The sequence below is a fragment of the Stomoxys calcitrans genome, chromosome 5 (genome assembly GCF_963082655.1).
Source record: "Stomoxys calcitrans chromosome 5, idStoCalc2.1, whole genome shotgun sequence".
NCBI classification, from domain to species: domain Eukaryota; kingdom Metazoa; phylum Arthropoda; class Insecta; order Diptera; family Muscidae; genus Stomoxys; species Stomoxys calcitrans.
In genome coordinates, this window is record NC_081556.1 from 141,260,209 (window position 1) to 141,274,000 (window position 13,792).

Here is a 13,792-nt window from a genome sequence, read left to right on the forward strand (position 1 = left end):
ACATAACATAATTATAATTTTGAGAAAGAATAATAATAAACTCATATTTTGTGTAAAAAATTAATTCTGGCATTTTTTTTTTAATTTTCAGTACATTTTGATGACATAAAAAATTTACACAATTGTCTGCAAAATTTAAAGAAGTCCTAGAGTCAAAACATAATTACCTGGTAGTGTACCGTAAACAGCTGAGTAAAATTTTTTCTCGCGAAGTACGCTATCTGTCAACGAGTTTTGGTTGTGTGTGTGTATTATAGTTACACACAGTGTGTATTATAGTTACACACAGTGTGTATTATAGTTACACACAGTGTGTATTATAGTTACACACAGTGTGTATTATAGTTACACACAGACACACCCAAACAACGAAAAATGACGCGAACTAGTAACATACACAAAATCAGAGTTGCACTAATCACTGATTTTGACAGATAGTGCACTCCATATTTTGTTATTGGGCAACTGCCACAAACTGTAAATGAATATATTGGGTTGCCCAAAAAGTAATTGTCGGTAATATAGTAGTAATATAGTCGGCGTTGACAAATTTTTTCAACGGCTTGTGACTCTGTAATTGCATTCTTTCTTCTGTCAGTTATCAGCTGTTACTTTAAGCTTGGTTTAGAAAAAAAGTGCGCGAAATTTTGTTTACATTTGTTTGTTTGGCGTCAATTTTAATACGGGTACCACATGTATTGAAAGAAATTCATTTAATAAACCGAATCAACGCTTGTGATATGCACCTTAAACGCAATGAATTCGATCCGTTTTTAAAACGAATCATAACTGGAGATGAAAAATGGATTGTTTACAACAACGTTAGTCGAAAACGATCATGGTCCAAGCATGGTGAACCAGCTCAAACCACTTCAAAGGCTGATATCCACCAAAAGAAGGTTATGCTGTCTGTTTGGTGGGATTGGAAGGGTGTGGTATATTTTGAGCTGCTTCCAAGGAACCAAACGATTAATTCGAATGTTTACTGTCAACAATTGGACAAATTGAATACAGCCATCAAGGAGAAGCGACCAGAATGGGTCAATCGTAAAGGTGTCATATTCCACCAAGACAACGCTAGACCGCACACATCTTTGGTCACTCGCCAAAAACTGAGTGAGCTTGGCTGGGAACTTTTGATGCATCCACCATATAACCCTGGCCTTGCACCATCACACTACCATTTATTTCGATCTTTGCAGAACTCCTTAAATGGTAAAACTTTCGGCAATGATGAGGCTATAAAATCGCACTTGGTTCAGTTTTTTGCAGATAAAGGTCAGAACTTCTATGAGCGTGGAATACTAAATTTGCCAGGAATATGGCAAAAGGTTATCGAACAAAATGGCAATTATAAATTTGATAAAAGTTCATTCTAAGTTCTATTAAAAATGCATTTACTTTCTTTTACTTTCAATTACTTTTTGGGCAACCCTATATATAGCTGCCATGTATGTATTTCGCCCGATTTTAACTTCTAAGTTCACTGCAAGCGCATTATAGACCAATTTTGCCAAAATTGTGCACAACTTTTTCCTCGTTTACGTTTCTTTATTTGAAGAGTCCCAATATGTAAATATGTTTTTCTATGACAACCAGGGATATATCCAGCTAGAAACTATAAATTGTTTTCACGTGTCTTGGAACTATTATAACAAAATGGACTACGCTAACTTGATGAAATAACTGCATCACGATCAATAACCAATAGCTGAACTATGCAGATCCAATAAACTCAGTGAGCTTCGCTGAAAAAGGATTTGCGCGAATTGAAATACAGACTTCTAAAACTTTTACATAGTATAATTATTAAGTCAATACCGAACATTTACTTTTGCACTTATAAATTGTACCATATTTAACACAGAGAAGAAATACCTTTATTGCTTTTCCGAATGTAAATAACAATAACACATTCGGTTAAAGAAACTGATTGGTTGCAGTACTTACTAAAACAGAAATTATATGCATATGACTGTCATCGTAGTTGAGCTAACTCTTTGTTTGTGCTCCGTTAGGAATTTTCAAATAATGAGTAGTTAATACAACAACTAAAAGCAAAATAAATTTATTTTTTTATACAAATGATAAAACGACTGATCTTTAGAGCTGACAATTAAAAATTATTTACTACTGTTATCAACTTATACCTATAATCGATTTTCAACCAATGATTTCTCTGGGTGCATGTGTTTTTTTCCTACTCTGTCTTTCTTACTCTGTACTTTCCCATAAAAAAATTTTCCACCTCACCCACAGTGTTAAACAAACAAAAACACACCTATTGTTGTTTACGTTACCGGTTCGCTGCGGTGTGGCATGGTAGAAGAAGAAATAAAAAAAAGTAAAACAAAACCTTAATCAAAATGTGCTAATTTGTTTTTTCCGTCTGGACTAGTCATTTATTTTGCCAAACAGAATAACAATAACAATATTTAAAAAACAGCAACAGCAAACAACAATAGTTTTGGTATGAAAATGATTCTTGCACAACGCAAACAAGAAGTTTGTTTTTGTTATTCTATATGAAAATATAAATAAGAACAGCAGCAATTATTAGGTGATAAACATGTTGCCATGTTGACGTTATTGTCCCTCGCAATTAACGAAGAAGAAAGATATCAAAAGCATCAGAAACTACTCTACTAATCGAAATAGAAAAACGTCGGTAGGTAGTTCACAGAAGTCTTCGCTAGTATGCATTGGCAGAAGAAAGAACCTTATCTGAATGAGTTTATACTTGTATATCAAGAAATAATGGCCTAGACCTAATAAGTCAAGAATAAAAAATCCAAAATTTAATAAAAAATAAACTTTTAACATTAAGTTCCGCCAAACTGTATTTTATATACCCTACAGCATACATTATTGCATCAGTCAAGTACTTTGCATAGTTTCTTATATGCAAAAGAGTATAATTGAAGGTCGTAACAGAAGTCTACTCACACAGAAAAATAAGTTTGCTGATATCAGCAAACATTACCCAGCAGTCCAAACGTCTATCATGACATTGGTTTCAAAAACTTCTTTAAGACTATTGGAATTTTGTCACCGATATGCCATATCGACTGACGTGTCTTACAGATTGCCTGTTATAAACTTCGATTGTCGACGAATTCACTAACCGTGTCCACAAACAAGTCAGCCCAACTTTTATACCCTCCACCATAGGATGGGTGTATAATTTCGTGATTCTGTATGTAACACCTCGAAATATGCGTTTGACACCCCATATATATTCTTGATCTTCATGTCATTTTAACTCGATCTAGCCATGTCCGTCCGTCCGTCTGTCTGTCGAAAGCACGCTAACTTTCGAAAGTGTAAAGCTAGCCGCTTGAAATTTTGCACAAACACTTTATATTAGTGTAGGTCGGTTGGAATTGTAAATGGGCCAAATCGGTCCATGTTTTGATATAGCTGTCATACAAACCGATTTTGGATCTTGACCTCTTGAGCCAATAGAGGGCGTAATTCTCATCCGATTTGGCTGAAATTTTGCATGAGGAGTTTTGTTACGACTTCCAATAACTGTGCTTCCAAGTATGGCGCAAATCGGTACATAACCTGATATAGCTGCCATATAAACCTCTAGAGGGCGCAATTTTCATCCGATTTGGAAGAAATTTTGTACAACGGTTTCTCTCATGACTTTCAACATACGTGTCTAATATGGTCTGAATCGATCAATAGCTTGATAAAGCTCCCAGATAAACCTATCTCCCGATTTTGCTTCTTGAGCCCCTACACGGCGCAGTTCTTATCCGAATGAACTGAAATAGTCGGCATTCATTTATGGTCCAGATTGGACTATAACTTGATATAGCTCCAAACAGTTCTTATTCAATATTCTTTGTTTGCCTAAAAAGAGATACCGCGCATAGAACTCGACAAATACGATCCATGGTGGAGGGTATATAAGATTCGGCCCGGCCGAACTTAGCACGCTCTTACTTGTTTTTATTGAAATATTTAAAATTTTATTTATTTATTTTTTTTTTTTTCGAAAAACGGACGCTTTCTATTTTACATCTTAACACACCTGTCATTCGACCGCTATCGTGATTTCGACAGACGAACGGACATTGCTAGATCCACTCAGAACGTCGAAAGGATCAAGAATATATATACTTTATGGGGCCTTAGACGAATATTTCGAGGTATCACCAGAGGAATGACTAGATTAGTATACCCCCATCCTATGGTGGTGGGTATAAAATGAATGTGTGAATTGCAATGGGATGGGAATAAATAGCCTATACTCATAGAAAAAGTCTGCTTATAATAGCAGACCCTGTCTGCTTACAATAGCAGACAATGTCTTCTGATAATAGCAGACAGATTTTGATATAGCTCCCATGTAAATCCGATATGGAAATTTTAGACTTTTCTAGCCACATAATTTTGCATAAGATCTTTTATTTGACGTAGCAATACGGTTTAGATTTAGATAAAGCCCCCTATTAATAAACCTTTCATCCGATATGGACTTTTAAGGCTGTAGTAGGCACAATGTTGGTCCGATTTCTACAAAATATGGCATATGGTATTTTATTTGACATGCGAATATGAGTGAAAAATTTCATTAGTTTTTAACCCATTTCAGACCATTACACCTGCTTGTCTTGCAATCGCTTTAAAATTTTTTATAAAAAATTTTTTATAATCTTATATATAAAAATCAATATGTGCTTGTTTGTTTGTGTGTTCCTTATAAACTCTAAAACGACTGAACCGATTTTCATAAAATTCTCACTAATGGTGCATAATGATTCCGTGTTGAATAGGGCACTAAATGTTTTTAATACCTGAAAGGGAGGCGGACCCTGCCCCTTCCCCTTATTTTCAGAAACGCCAGATTTCGGTAATAGGTGGAGCGAATTAAGCGAAATTTTGAGTGTTCTTGTATAGTAGCCTAAAAATAAAAATTTTGTATCCATATTTCGGATGGGGTATCTAGGGGGACCGCCCAGCCATAAAACCTACCAAATATATATTTAGACCAATCACGATATTTATTTCAGATATTTAGGATAAGAATACGAATCTGATATCCAAATGTGGGCCAAGTTTCTGAGGGTCCACCCCTTCCCCAAAACACCCCCCAAATAGGACTTATTTACTGACCATGGCAATATGGGGCTTAAATAAAAGGTTTTTGAGTGTAGAATACGATAATATATTTTCAGGGCTAAGTGTTTGGGGGACCACCTCCCCAAAACACCCCTAAATCGAACATATTGTGGGGTTCAGATATATATGGGAGCTATGTATATGTGTATCTGAACCGATTTTGACGAAATTGGGACGTCAAATAATGCCCCTCATGCAAAGTTTAATTTTAAATACCTATTGAAATATGGAATATAAACCGATTTTGATGAAATTGTACACACAAGTTAGGACGTCATATAAAAAATCTCCTAAAAATGTGTAAAACTCGAACCAAAATTGTGGCTACTACAGCCTTAAAAGGCTATAACACATGAAAGATACCGGTAAGGCTGCCATACCGACAGATAGACAAACGGGCATAGCTAAGTCGAATCAGGAAATGATTATAAGCCGATCGGTATAGTTACCAATGGGACTAGCTCTTCGTCTTCTTAGCATTGAAAAAAAAAAACACAGCGGTGGTGTAGGGTTTAAAAATGGATTTTGGAATAAATATGCAATACTTTCGATTAGGGCGAGCTCTTATTTCATCCAACATACATGCAGACAGATGTCAAAAAAAAATTATTTAACATGCCTACTAGAGGTACTATATTCGTATTGGATGGACATAAGGAAAATCCTGTGGAAACAGAAAGTGACAGCACATATTTAAAGCACATGTCGTGTAATAGCATCTTTAAAAAAATTATTATAGCATGGGACAACAACTGGTCTTTTTGTTATGACATATTGAAGTTTAATGTCACATTAAAGTGACAGTTGACGATAGATAAACCGGATATAAAATCAAAAATGGGCGGGAAATCAAGAGAAAACAATGACAATCATATGGCTGCTTGGCCGAAACACACACACATGTACGTACTCACTCTGTCACATATGTTGCCACTCACAGGAAAAAAGTAAAGTTTAATTAACTAATTGAACCTTTACTTAAAGATATTACGTTTAATTTGAAATTATAATTTTGTTTTCTAAACTTGTCTAAGTAATCAAAACACATTTCATATTTTTTGAAAGAAAAAAAAACAAAAACACCCTAGGTAAAACTGCCTTTCGAGATTTTTAATGCAATAAAGCTTTAAAAACTCAAAATACCAAACAACTGGGTTTCTCTTGCCAACTCTTTTTTCATTCTTCTCTTGCCTGCCAGCCTACCTATCCAACTCTTGGCTCAGTGGTGTAGTTGCAAAACAACAAGACCTGCCGCCAACGATAAACGAATGTATGAAAGTAGGAGCGCCTTCGACTGTTTGGCAGCCTGTTCCATAATTTATTTATTTTTTATTATTGTTATAGTTAATCTTTGTATGCTTAATTTCTTTCTCACTCAAGATCTCAAGATTTCTTCATCTTTGCTAAAATAGATCATTCATAAACATTCTTTGTTTTTCTAGATTTTGAGAATTTCGATCATATTTTATAATCAGAATTTGTTGTTTTCTTCATTTTCGGATTGCTTCTTTTTCACATACATATATTGTTTTTGTTTTGTCATTTTTTTTCTATAAATTTATCAGAAAAACAAAACAACACATTGAGTAGTGGCGACGATGTTGAGTTTTTATTTTCATTTTTTAAGGGGGTTTTAAAGAATTAAGAAAAAAAAAGAAACACACCAATTTTTTCTTTTTGAATATTGAGTAGCAGCAACCACCACTACTGGACATCGAAATAAATAAAGAAATATAGTATTTTTTGTTTTTTATTTTAATTTTAACAATAAAACGAACAGAGCGCAACGCGAGAACGAAGGAACGAAAACAATTCAACGGTTTTTTGATTTTTCTGTGTATGCTGTGCCGCGACCGTACTTCAACTAAACGGCTGTATTTTTGTTATTATTCGTCGAGGCCTCTCGCATGCTCTCTCTCTCTCTCGTCGCACATATTGATGAAAATAACATGAAAACAAACAACAAGCAGCCAAGGCATAGTCCACAACAGCATATATATAAATGAGTGGAAATGTTACAGTTTGGGGCCTATATCCAGGCCTCCATATGAAGATTATTTACAATAGCTGCATGTACAAATGCTGTAAGGCCTGGTTATGCTCTCGTAAATGTAGTGTAAATGTATAACAAATGTATCGTAATTGTAAAGAGGTAATTATGCTTATTACCAAACGTAGCATATGACATTTCAAACAAAATTTTTTTTTTTTAACAAAAAAGACTTGAAGGTGAGTGAGATCCGTCGTCGAAGAACTTCTGGCATAACTCAAGGGCAGGCCGGAGAAGACGCCCCCCACACAGTGATGCTTGAAGTTGAGACGTTTCTCCAACTCAGGGAGTACGCAATGGCGGCCTTCTCGAGTATTGAGAGGGCATTTAACAGCAGGGAGATGGGTCGACAGTCACCGCGCTGAGCCGCGCGTGTTGACAGAATACGACCAAGTTTCCCTTCTGGACACTATGGATGCGGGGGCAGACTGAGGAGACAGAAACTGGACACACACAACATTTCAGGGAGAGCTTTGTGCCATAACAATAGACGCAAAAGCAATTCTGGGAAGGGATTTACAGTTTTCGAAATCAGTCATTGTTGATGATGTTGCGGCCACATTTGTATGTGGAGGTAGCGATTCTCTTCAAACTCGTTCCGGTCACCGATCGCCGCGGGAACGTTATAGCCATAGGTTATTAAAAGACGCCAATAGATCGCCTTGTCACATCGAGTACCATTGGCACTCAGTATTTAAGCAAGAGTCGTTGCCGACCGACCTCTCACGGAGACTCTCCCTTCGATACCGCTGATTGTCCGCGGCTTCAATTGCAGCTACTCCGTATACAAAGCCTTTCACTAATCACAACCTGTGGACTCGACCGGTAGCTCTCAGCTGAGCTTCTCGTTATGACGATGAACATCAAACAAACATCCGGGTCGAAATCAGTATGTAAGTATATGGCGGGCCTCAAGGGCGTGGGCTCTAGTACAGTGAGGTCGAAGTGCATGGAGGAGTGTGTGGAATCCCCGAACAGACCTCAGTTTCACAACATAGTGATAACATGGATTAGCGTTTACGACAGCGCCGTATTGCATGCTTCCAGTGCATGTCTGTTTGTTTGCCATGAAGTGGTAACGCCATTTATCAATCTATCAAAACAATACGAGGCAATTGCATGTATTCACAATAGAGGCATTTCTGCAAGTGGCCACATTTATTTGTGAAAAATATATCATGGCAATCCTGACAACAAATGTTCCACAAAAGCCTGCACTCGTGATATAATTACCAGGTAAACAGCTGAGTAGTACACTATCTGTCAACAAGTTTTGGTTGTGTGTGTGTGCATTATAGTTAAGAACCATAACTTACACAAACAACGCAAAATGGCGCGAACTAGTAACATACTCAAAATCAGAGTTGTACTAATCCCGGATTTTGACAGATAGTGCGCCCAATATTTTGTTATTGGGCAACTGCCACTACCTGTAAATGAATATATCTTGAAATAAGGCATGTTATATGTAATTTCAAAAACAGCAACCCTGAAAGTTGTACACTCGTGTGATACGTACGAAAAATTTTATATGACAAATGAATTTTGCAATAAATATGTAACTTTTTCGATTAGATCGAGCTTTAATTTCATCGAACATACATTTAGATACATGACTATAAAAAAGTACAATACATATGAGAATACATGCCGATTAGAGCGCGCTTTTATCAAGTCTTTGACTTTTAGATTTACTGCAAAATCAAAACAAAAATAAAAAAATTGTACTCAGCTGTTCGCATGACCTCACCTTATAAGTGCAACCTGAAAATTTGTACTTAAAATATAAACGATATTATAAAATATTTGTTAAACAAATAAATAAATTATTTTAATACAATTAGAGTGCGTAAAACCTGTTCAAATAAGTACAAATTCTAAGGACAATCTGTACAGACACATGATAGTCTCTTGTGTGGAAAACGATGCAGTGTTGGTGCATTGATATGACTTCTGGGAATCAATGGATATGGAATCAATTATTGAAAATAAAGAATTGAGGTGGGTCACGGTGTTACATTGCAAATTGCAAATTTTGCCCATGAACATTCCATTAGGAACAGGGGCAAACTTCTCACATATCAATTAGTGCAGTCCGATTCAAGTTTAAGCTCAATGATAAAGGGCCCCCTTTTTATAGCCGAGTCCGAACGCTGTGCGACACCACTTTGGAGAGCAGTTTTTAAATGGCATAGTGCCTCAAAAATGTCGCCAGCATTAGGAGAGGAAAACCACCGTTGAACATTTTTCTGATGGTCTCGCCAGGATTCGAACCCAGGCGTTTAGCGTCATAGGCGGACATGCTAACCTCTGTGCTACGGTGGCCTTCCATTTCTTTTTGTAATTATTAACATAAATAATCGAACTAAAATTAGATTGCAATTATTTTCAATGGGTTTTTTATACCCACCACCGTAGGGTGGGGGATATACTAATCTAGTCATTTCGTTTGTAACATCTCGAAATATTCGTCTAAGACCCCATAAAGCATATATATTCTTGTTGCTCTCTTCGTTCTGAGTCGATCTAGCCATGTTCGTCTGTCAGTTTGTCGTTTGAACGCTTAAACTAGCCGCTTAAAATTATGCACAGATACTTATTATTGATGTTGGGCCATATCGGTTGAGATTTAGATTTAGCTCCCAATTTTTGTCCGAATTTATTTTATCCGAATTTTATTTTGCCTGAAATTTAGCATGTAGTAATCTGTTATGATTTCCAACAGCTGTTTCAAGTACAGTCTAAATCGGTCTATAAGCTGATATAGCTCCCATATAAACCGATCTCCCGATTTAACTTCTTGAGCCCCTGGAAGCCGCAATGTTTGTCCGATTTGGCTGAAATTTTGCATGTAGTGTTCTGCTATGACTTCCAACAGCTGTATCAAGTACAGTCTAAATCGGCCTAAAACCTGATATAGCTATTATATAAACCGATCTCCCGATTTAACTTCTTGAGCCCCTGGAAGCCCCAATTTTGTCCGATATGGCTGAAATTTTGCATGCAGTGTTCTGTTATGAGTTCCAACAACTGTGCCAAGTACGGCTCAAATCGGTCTATAACCTGATATAGCTCTTATATAAACCGATCTCCCGATTTCACTCATTGAGCCCCTGGAAGCCGTAACTTTTGTCCGATATCGCTGAAATTTTTCATGCGGTGTTCTGTTACGACTTTCAGCAACTGCGCCAAGTACGGCTCAAATCGGTCTATATATAAACCGATCTCCCAATTTCACTCATTGAGCCCCTGGAAGCCGTAACTTTGGTCCGATATGGCTGAAATTTTTCATGCGGCGTTCTGTTAAGACTTCCAGCAACTGTGCCAAATCATTCTATAACCTAATATAGCTCCCATGTAAACCGGTCTCTCGATCATCCTTGTTCGGTTCCTAGAAGCTTTAATTTTTGCTGGTTTGACCGTAGTTTGGTATGTAGAATAAAATTATTATTATTATGATATTCATTATGATATTCATATTCGGTTTGGTACTAAAACCAATAACGGTCTAGTGCTAAAACCAATAACATATTGGTATTAAATCCAATGACAGTTAAAAGGCTAGTACCAAACGGTACTAATAATTTAATTTATGTTTCATCCATACCATCCATACGGTTTGTACCATACGCTGTTGCTTTACTATCAATACCGTACGGTACTGAAATTAGCACGTTTTGTATCAACTTTTCTTTGGGTATACTGCCAAGCTTACTGGTTAAATCGCACTGTGTTTATTCACTTAGTTGTACTTTTGTACGTTTGTATTTGGTTTTACTAAATGGATTCAATAAAAACTAGTTGATAAGTAATAGTCGGTGCGAAAAATGATTAACTTTCTATCTCTTGATTTACAAACATTGAAACTAGCAACAAATATGCTGCTGTATCAACTAACCTAAAGCGACAAAAACAATTTCTATATTATCGCCTCAAATAAAGTCACACACGTACATACAAGCAAGCTACCCGAACTCACGCAGAGTATCATTCATTCAATACTGATAACGATAACGGTGATAATAAATTCAAACTGTAATAACGAACGATAACAGCTGACCGATATAATGGAGTTGTGTATTTTTTTGTATTCTCTTGATTTTAGCATTGTAGCATGCACATTTATATGCTTATTAGTATTAACCTAGGTATTTTTGTGGACGGGCAAAGTAAATAGTTAAGATTCTTTAATGCGATATTTAACATTTGTCATGGCTCTTCGTTTAGTTTGACCTATATTTGAATAAAACCCACTAGCATTTCTGTTTATTGCGAAGTTTCGAATAAATTATCTAAAAGCTACATATCTACATGGGTGGACAAGGCGGAAACTATGAATGTATGAACGAACTTAATAAATTTGTCGAAGAATCACTACCTGTCCCACTATGTTTGTGTGACTCGAACGAACGTAAACCGCTCAGTAGTGGGACAAAAATGCATATTTGCCTATGAACTTCCATTAAGGAACAGGGGCATTCCGATGATAAATAACTTAAATAAAAAAACGGAAAGACCCCCCGAGCTTGAGTTAAAAAACAGCGAAATGAAAAAAAACTGTACAAATGTCAGGGAAATTTTTCTTGAGAATCTTTTATCGAAATATTTTTAGAAAAAATGTTAATGATGTGTTTTTTTAAAAAAAAACTTTTAATAATTTTTGTCCAAAAATTTTACTAACATTTAAGAAAAAAACATAAAGTTTTGTCTTAAGAAAAAATTGCATCAAAATTTTAACCTGTAAAAAATGTCATTAAAATATCAACCGGTAGAAAAAATTTCATTAAATTTTTTTCTTAAAAAATTGCATTAAAATTTTGTTTTTGCAAATTTTTATTAAAATCATGGAATTTCGACCGAATCCTTACATATTTTGAGAGTCATAGAGGAAATAGTCAAGATATATTCATTTACAGGTAGTGGCCGTTGCCCAACAACAAAATATTAAAATATTGAGTGATTAGTGCAACTCTGTTTTCGTGTATGTTACTAATTCGCGCCATTTTTCGTTGTTTGTATGTTTCATATTTCTTAACTATAATACAAACACACAAACAAAACTCGTTGACAGATAGAGTACTTCATGAGAAAATATTGTATTCAGCTGTTTACGGTACACTACCTGGTAATTATGTCATGTAAATAGTTGTGCAAAATTTGTGCAGGGCATAATTTTATTCTACATACCAAACTTCTGTCAAACCAGCAAAAATTAAAGCTTCTATGAACCGAACAAGGTTGATCGAGAGACCGGTTTACATGGGAGCTATATCAGGCTATAGACCGATTCGGACCGTGCTTAACACAGTTGTTGGAGGAAATCATAATGGAACACCACTTGCAAAATTTTAGCCAAATCGGACAAAAATTGCGGCTTGTAAGGGCTTAAGGAGTCAAATCGGGAGATCGGTTTTTATGGGAGCTATATCAGGTTATAGACCGATTTGGAGCGGACTTGGCACAATTGTTGAAAATCAAAACAGAAAACTACATGCAAAATTTCGGGAGATCGGTTTATATAGGAGCTAATATCAGGTTATAGACCGATTTGGAGCGGACTTGGCACAGTTGTTGGAAATCAAAACAGAACAGTCGGGGAGCCTTACACAACTGGTTCTACCACATTTCTGCGAAATCGGACAAATGCGCCTATTATGGGCCCTAGAGCTTTAATTGAGAGATCGGTATATATGGCAGTTATATCCAAATCTGGACCGAATTGGGACAGGGATTTGGAAAAAAATTTGTTGTAGCCACATTTACATGTGGAGGTGTCGATCCTCGTCAAGCGAACAAGCAAGCTCGTTCCGGTCTATACGACCGATCGCTGCGGGAACATGATGGCCATTGGTCAATTAAGGTTCCAATAACTCGCCTTGATGTATCGAGCATCATAGGCACTCAGTATTTACGCAAGAGCCGGCATGACATAATTACCAGGTAGTGTACCGTAAACAGCTGAGTACAATTTTTTCTCGCGAAGTGCACTAACTGCCAATGAGTTTTGTTTGGGTGAGTGTGTATTATTGTTAAGAACCATAGCACACACAAACAACGAAAAATGGCGTGAACTAATTACATACACAAAATCAGAGTTTCACAAATCACTGATTTTGACATATATTGGACTCAATATTTTGTTGTTGGGCAACTACGACTACCTGCAACTTTATATATCTTAAGAGCCGGTGCCACCCGGCCTCTTACTGAGACTACCCGCTCGATACCGCTGATTGCCGTTGCAGCTACTGCGTATGCATGGCGAAACAATTAAAGGTGGTTTTAATTTGTACAACAATCACAAATCATATGGTACAATTCGCCATCTTGCCAGATGACAACAAAGAGAATGCAAACATAAACCTGACATCTTAATTCTGTCAAACTTGGCCGGCTTTTAATAGCTGTTCGCGTGAGACCACCTTTTTAAACCCGCCTTGCTCCGTATGGATCATTCCACAATAATAACCCATGAATCTGCAACCTGTGGACGCGCCTTGTAGCTGGCAGCTAAGCTTCTCGTGACAGCGATGAACACCGCACAAATAGGACCACAAAGTTCCAGCTTATGTGATGCTCACAGCTATCCCGTGCCGGTAATATTTGTGT

The 13,792-nt window shown here is 36.6% G+C and overlaps 1 long non-coding RNA gene across 2 annotated transcripts in view; it reads right to left on the bottom strand.

The window, feature by feature from the left end:
• LOC106087963 (uncharacterized) overlaps positions 1–6,996 on the bottom strand; it is a 33,749-nt gene extending 26,753 nt beyond the window's left edge. The window contains exon 1 of one of the 2 annotated variants that reach the window (XR_009398381.1): positions 6,798–6,996. This is a non-coding gene — a long non-coding RNA (uncharacterized LOC106087963). Of the gene's footprint in view, positions 1–6,336; positions 6,755–6,797 lie in introns of those variants that run through there. The other variant, XR_009398382.1, reaches the window with a different exon arrangement.
• Between the last annotated feature and the right edge of the window lie 6,796 nt (positions 6,997–13,792).